At 43.8% G+C, this 7,318-nt stretch overlaps 1 long non-coding RNA gene across 1 annotated transcript in view; it reads left to right on the top strand.

The window, feature by feature from the left end:
* Positions 1-1,119: 1,119 nt before the first annotated feature.
* The window catches only part of LOC123383498, a 13,199-nt gene continuing 7,000 nt past the window's right edge, over positions 1,120-7,318 (top strand). Inside the window, exon 1 of the long non-coding RNA XR_006593251.1 lies at positions 1,120-1,244. This is a non-coding gene — a long non-coding RNA (uncharacterized LOC123383498). The remainder of the gene's footprint in view (positions 1,245-7,318) is intronic.

Genomic DNA, 7,318 nt, shown 5'->3' with positions numbered 1-7,318 from the left:
ATACCGCTCATTTGGTAGTGAAGGTTGTACATGAATTACTGAAGTCGGTACTGCACCATTTTATTGTTTTTTAAATGTATTTATTTTTGAGAGACAGCATGAGCAGGGGAGGGGCAGAGAGAGAGGGAGAGAGAGAGAGAGAGAGAGAGAGAGAGAATCCCGAGCAGCTCCACACTGTCAGCATAGAGCCCGATTCAGGGCTCAATCCCATGAACTGTGAGATCATGACCTGAGCTGAAATCAAGAGTTGGACGTTCAATCGACTGAGCCACCCAGGAGCCCCTCAAATATCTAGTTTATATATATATATATATATATATATATATATATATATATATATAAACCTACATCCTACATGTTTTTTTTTTTTTTAATGTTTATTTACTTTTGAGAGAGACAGGCAGAGTGCAAGCCGGGGAGGGGCAGAGAGAGAGGGAGACACAGGATCCAAAGCAGGCTCCAGGCTCCGAGCTGTCAGCACAGAGCCTGATGCAGGACTCGAACTCATGAGCCATGAGATCATGACCTGAGCCAAAGTCAGATGCTTAACCGACTGAGCCACCCAGGCGCCCCTATATACACCCTACATGTTAAAACTCTGGAAATTATGAAGAAAGTATCAGTCTCTGGATTTCTTTCTTTCTTCCAAACATTCCAGTTACAGCTAGAATCTTTATGACAGAGTGAATTGAGAAGTCAAGAAGAATATTAGGCTATAAATGAACATATACACCGACTTCTTTGACCCTTTGCCATGGTGATTTGAGCACCACTTGATTAGTAAGCTGGACCTCAAACCAGTTCTCCTGACCCCAACGCGCGACTGGTTTCTACTATGCTATGTGTGTAGCAACTGGAAAAATCATGAACAATAAGAAAAACACATGGTAATGGCAGTGGAAATTGACACATCCCACAGTATTCACTCAATATAAACATGTCAAAGGAAGGACTTATTCTGAACACAGTTCCATGATTACATACTGGTACACTGTTACAGGAGAATTTTTAATTTTTAAAACATTTAAAAATATGTATTTATTTATTTTGAGTGAGAGAGGGCGCGCGTGAGCAGGGGAGGGGCAGAGAGAGGAGGGGAGAGAGAGCAGCGGAGAGAGAGAATCCCAAGCAGGCTCCACACTCAGCGAGGAGCCAATACATGTGTCCGTCTCACAGCCATGAGATCACGATCTGAGCCCAGATCAAGAGTCAGACGCTTAACTGAGCCACGCTGGCACCCATGGGTGAGTTTTTAATAAAGGGGGAGGGCATTATGGGACATTTCGATTCAAAATATTCAAAATATTGCCTTGTAGTGTCAAAAATTGGGTGGGGGGTGGCTATTTCCTCTATAGCGTTTAAAAGAGATCAATCCTGTAATTGTAATGTATCCTCTGAAATCCAAATGTTCTCAAAGGCCAACCTTAAAATTTATAAGAATGTTGCAACTATACTTTAACACCCATTCCATAAATAATATTCACTCTTTGCTCAAAGCCTAGCAAATGAGGGCTGTAACCCAATTCTGCCTCCTTTCTCTGGCCACCTCTCAAGCAGCTGAATCACTCAATCTAGAAGGCAAAATAGTACTCAGAGAGAGAGAGGCTGTTTTGGCCTCGCAGCATTCTACAGAAAGCTCTTATATTTAGTAAACAGGAGAATGTTGGGATCCGGGAGTCCACTAATCTGATTAACGAAACGCTACCCTCCATACCACACCCGGATTATTACTTTTCCAAGGAACTGGAATGCAAACCCTTTGCCACTAAATCTGAATATAAATTAAACTTCACCCATTGAGCTGCAGGGGCCCGTGTTTTATCACTCGGCTAAGAAACAAAGATACACTTTCTGTGGCACGGACTGTCCCCTGGCCATTCCACAATCTTCCTTGGAAGCATTAGGACTTTGGGGGCGATAAAATGAGAGGTTTTTTTTTGTTTGTTTGCTTTTTAATCACTGTGGTCTTTACAAAAGTAGCAACTTGAAGGTACCGTGCTTCCAAAAAAAAAAAAAAAAGTCGCTGGGAATAACCATATAGCAGAACAAAAGCTGAAGATTATTTTCAAGGACTAAAGAAAGGAATGCGTGGTACATGCAACATGTTATCGGCTCAAATCACCAACCGTGGTGAAATATCTTTGGGAAGAAAACTAGACAGTTTACCAATGCAGAAGAAAATGTTACTTGTCTGGGTCTAAGTAGAATAACAAAGACAAGGAAAGAAATGTCCAAACAAGCAGGAAAATCGGGTTCTATGTCTTGAGAATTGAAGCCCCTTAGGATTCTCACCAAGAGAATCACCGTAAACAAGGGGCACCTGGGTGACTCCGTCAGTTAAGCGTCCGATGTTGGCTCATGTCATGGCCTCCCAGTTCATGGGTTCGAGCCCCATGTCGGGCTCTGTGCTGACAGCTCAGAGCCTGGAGCCTGCTTCAGATTCTGTGTTTCCCTCTCTCTCTGCCCCTCCCCCACTTGTGTTCTGTCCCTCTGTCCCTCAAAAATAAACGTGAAAAAAAATTTTTTAAAAAGAGAGAATCACGGTAAACAAGAAGCTGGCTTTGACAGCAGCCAGAAAACCAGACAGGGGATGAGAAAGACAGGAAGCAAATTCACATAGCCACAGGAGCGGCTTTGACCGTGGGCATGGATGGGGTCGGAATTTCAGGAGGGACAGGAAAAGCAGGCAGGCAGAGATTTGCTGGAAGCTTCAAGCCATAAGCAAGAGTTCTGAATGTAATTGCTTTTGAATGCGTTAGCAGCCATAACCCTGTGTGAGAAAAAGCTCTGCTAACTTTTGAGACTGATGAAGACTGGGAAATACAGGAGGTTTAAAAATGGAAAAGCCTCAGGGTCACAATGTTACACTTTGTTCAGCCATCCGGTTTAACGAGGGTGAGGAATCACTTCCATTAATTTTTTTTTTAATGTTTATTTATTTACTTTGAGAGGGAGAGAGATAGAGCACGGGCGGGGGAGGGACAGAGACTCCCAAGCAGGCTCCACACTGTCCGTACAGAGCCCGACTCGGGGCTCGAACCCATGAACCGCGGTGATCATGACCTGAGCCGAAACCAAGAGACGGACACTTAACCGGCTGAGCCACCCAGGCACCCCTGCTCTGAAGCACTTCTTAAATTCTCAAGGGGAGACTTTACCAAATGAGGACCTCAGAGGATTGTCCCCACCAGGCATAAGACAACTTAAATGCAAAGTGTTCTCAAGTCTAGGCAGCACTTGAAAAGAAGCCCCAGCCTGACCGCCACAGTTGAAGGACAAAGTCAATGCAGAAAGACGTTACATCACTGGGAAAGGTTTCAGGGGGTGGATGGTGGCAGGAAATAGATAAAGCCATTTTTTCCCCCCTGAAGTAATTACCTGTTTGTTTCAGAAAAGGTTAAAATGAATCATCTCTCTCCCTGTGTCTCTTCTACCCACCTCCTCCACAGCTTTTATGATTCCGGAGCAGAAATAATAACTGCACTCACAAGTAAATGATGATCACAAATGCGTGATTATGAGCAAAAAAAAAAATCATTTCTATTTTAAAATGCGAATTACCGCAATGAGTCAAATATGCATATGCACAGTTAATGGAGGTTACCATAGAGACAGTCAGCTATATTATTCCCAATTTTGTTGTTTATCGTTGCTCGCGAATGCATCCACCATAACTATATCCTTCCTAGAGCGTCATCCAACCTTTTACATGTACAGATGTAGAGAATGAGGTCAAAGCCAGGGATGGGAGCTAGGAGCAGGCTTCTGACCAGACCTAGAGTAAGAAACCCTTGGAAAATGCTAACAAAGGAGGCACCCTTTGGCATTATTGAATGAGGTCTATCATACCTAAAGCTGTTTTAAGGACATTGCGGAGCTCTGGAAATGTGAATTATTCCTTTATCTCACATTGTATCATCTAAAATGCTTTAAAAGTGCAAATATCAACTTTTTAAAAAATGTTTATTTTTTTAAATTTTTTTTTTCAACGTTTATTTATTTTTGGGACAGAGAGAAACAGAGCATGAATGGGGGAGGGGCAGAGAGAGAGGGAGACACAGAATCTGAAACAGGCTCCAGGCTCTGAGCCATCAGCCCAGAGCCTGGCACGGGGCTCCAACTCACGGACCGCGAGATCGTGACCTGGCTGAAGTCGGACGCTTAACCGACTGCGCCACCCAGGCGCCCCAAAAAATGCTTATTTTTGAGAGAGAGAGAGAGAGGAGAGAAGGGGCAGAGAGAGAGAGACAGAGACAGAGACAGAGACAGAGACAGGATCTGAAGCGGACTCTGTGCCGACAGCAGAGAGCCTGACACGGGGCTTGAACTCACGAACTGTGAGATCATGACCTGAGCTGAAGTCGGACGCTTCACTCACCAAACCACCCAGGCACCCAGTAACTATCACTTTTTGATGGTATACTTTCAGTGAAATTAATAAGTGACTACTGCAGTTTTAAAAATTGTACTTCCTAGGAGCTCCTGGGTGGCTCAGTCGGTTGAGCGTTCGACTCTCGGTTCCAGCTCAGGTCATGATCCCAGGGTCACGGGATCAAGTGTCGTGTTGGACTTCACACTGGGTGAGGGTTGAGATTGTTTCTCCCTCTTTCCCTGCTTGTGCACGAGTGCGTGCACACACACACACTCACTCACTCTCTCAAAATAAAATAAAATAAAATAAAATAAAATAAAATAAAATAGTATTTCCAAAATAGAGACATAACTCCTGATTTCTTGGGAATACTATCACATAAAGGGCTGGCTCATAAAATTCCAACTTTAAAACAAACACAGGTTTCCCACAAAGTCTACTTTAGAAAACTGTTGGAAGAAACGTGGGTGAAGGAAGAAGGAGGACACACGGGGAAAAATAAGAAACAAAGAAACATCACAGCGTTCCAATTAAAATTAAAGATGTCTGTTCTTCCTCCCAAAAGACCTTGGTATGTGATGTGATGGGAGTTTACTAAATTTATTGTGGTGATCATTTCAGTATACGCATACCATATTATCCTGTCAGACACTGAAAACGAATACAATGTCAATTTTATCTCTAAAAACTGGAAAAACAAAAAAAAATTTTAAATAACTTAAAAAATAAAGATTTCAGGAGGGGGCACCTGGGTGGCTCAGTTGGTTAAGGGTCCGAGTTCAGCTTAGGTCATGATCTCGTGGTTCGTGGGTTCGAGCCCCAAGTCAGACTCTGCTGACAGCTCAGAGCCTGGAGCCTGCTTTGGATTCTGTGTCTCCCTCTCTCTCTGCCCCTTTCTCGCTTGCACTCTGCCCCTCTCTCTGTCTCAAAAATAAATAAATATTAAAAAAAATTTTTTAAATAAAGATTTCAGGAGCACACACACCCCTGTAGAATCGACATTCACTTTCCCGCTGGCTCACACCTTTTTGCTAAGAGATTTAGGGCTTCAGATGTAGTCAACAAATACTACAGGCACCTAATATATTTCCTTGTCATCAACTTAATTCAGTAAACCCAATAAAAGTTAGCTGCTTGATGTACCTAACCCTATAGGGTGGTTCCCTGACCTATTGCCAACAAAACAATTTCTGTAAGTTTTCTGAGGTTTTTTTTATTTTTTTAATGTTTATTTTTGAGAGAGAGAGCGCAAGCAGGGGAAGGGCAGAGAGGGGGAGACACAGAATCCGAAGGAGGTCCCAAGCTCCGAGCTGTCAGCACAGAGCCCAACGCGGGGCTTGAACCCACGAACCGTGAGATCATGACCTGAGCCGAAGTCGGATGCTTCACCGACTGAGCTACCCAGGCACCCCTCTGCTGAGTTTTAACATCAGAAAAGATGTAAGCTTTCGGCTCTGATTATATTATAAACTCTTCATTTTCCAAAACCACAAAATAATCTTCTTTATTATCTTTAACTTGTTTTCTTGTAAATAAGATTATCTCAGCTGAGGGGCCCCTGGCTGGCTGGCTCGGTCTGGAGAGCATGTGACTCTTGATCTCAGGGTCATGAGTTCGAGCCCCAAGTTGGGTGTAGAGATTACTTAAATGAATTTTAATAGATGTTTTTAATGTTTATTTATTTTGAGAAAGAGAGAAAGAGCACAAGCAGGGAAGGTGCAGAGAGAGAAGGAGAGAGACAACCTCAAGCAGCCTCCCCGCTGTCAGCACAGAGCCCAATGTGGGGTTCAAACTCACAGACCGCAAGATCATGACCTGAGCTGATATCAAGAGTCGGACACTCAACCGACTGAGCCACCCAGGTGCCCTTTTTATATGTATATATATATTTTAATGTTTAATAAATAATTTTTCTAAAAAAAGATTTTTAAAATTCAACTGAATACAAGAGCACTACCTGAAGCTTCCGGTATTTCTGTGTCTTGCAAAGATAGAGAAGGAACTCTGTGCTCTTCCATTATGGGAGTTCTGAGAACATGGCGGAGATAGGCATGGAACCATGGAGGAATTTCACGGTAGCAGTCAAAGCAGGTGATGTTCTCTCTGCTTGGAAAATAACCACCTCCGCTTTTTTGACCCTGCGGTCAAACAAAGAGCTACACGAATTGCTGAAATTTGGGTGGGGGGGGGGGGCAAATTCTCAGAGAAGGCCAGCTTTGTTAAACTGCTTCTTTTCTTTTTTTTTTTTAATTTTTTTTAACGTTTATTCATTTTTGAGGGACAGAGACAGAATGCAAGTGGGGGAGGGGCAGAGAGAGAGGGAGACACAGGATCCGAAGCAGGCTCCAGGCTCTGAGCTGTCAGCACAGAGCCCGACGCGGGGCTCGAACTTACGAGCTGTGAGACCATGACTCGAGCTGAAGACGGACGCTTAACCGACTGAGCCACACAGGCGCCCCTAAGCTGCTTGTTTTCAAACCTCATGCCAGAACCGCTGAGCACGTAGCCATCCCAGAGACATCCCTCCCTCAACCATCCTGTGATGAAGAGCCTGTCACAGAGTAAGATGGCATTAATCCCACCATGGCAGGGTGCAAAGAGGGAAAGCTAGGAAATGAGATGATCTATCATAATGAACTAGGGGCGCCTGGGTGGCTCAGTCGGTTAAGTGTCCGACTTCAGTTCAGGTCATGATCTCACAGTTCACGAGTTCAAGCCCTGCGTCGGGCTCTGTGCTGACAGCTCAGAGCCTGGGGCCTGCTTTGGATTCTGTGTCTCCCTCCCTTTCTGCGCCTCCTCTGCATGTGCTCTCTCTCAAAAATACATAAATAAACGCTAAAAAAATGTCATAGGACTACATTTCCCTGTTTTTTGAGCTTGCGCACGAACAAAATCAGTAGGAGAACTGAAAATGCTTTCTTTCTCTTTAAACAAATAAAATTGCGT

Source organism: Felis catus, chromosome X (assembly GCF_018350175.1).
Source record: "Felis catus isolate Fca126 chromosome X, F.catus_Fca126_mat1.0, whole genome shotgun sequence".
NCBI classification, from domain to species: Eukaryota; Metazoa; Chordata; class Mammalia; order Carnivora; family Felidae; genus Felis; species Felis catus.
Note: the sequence above shows the minus strand (reverse complement) of the source record. Positions and strands in the feature narration are given on the sequence as shown.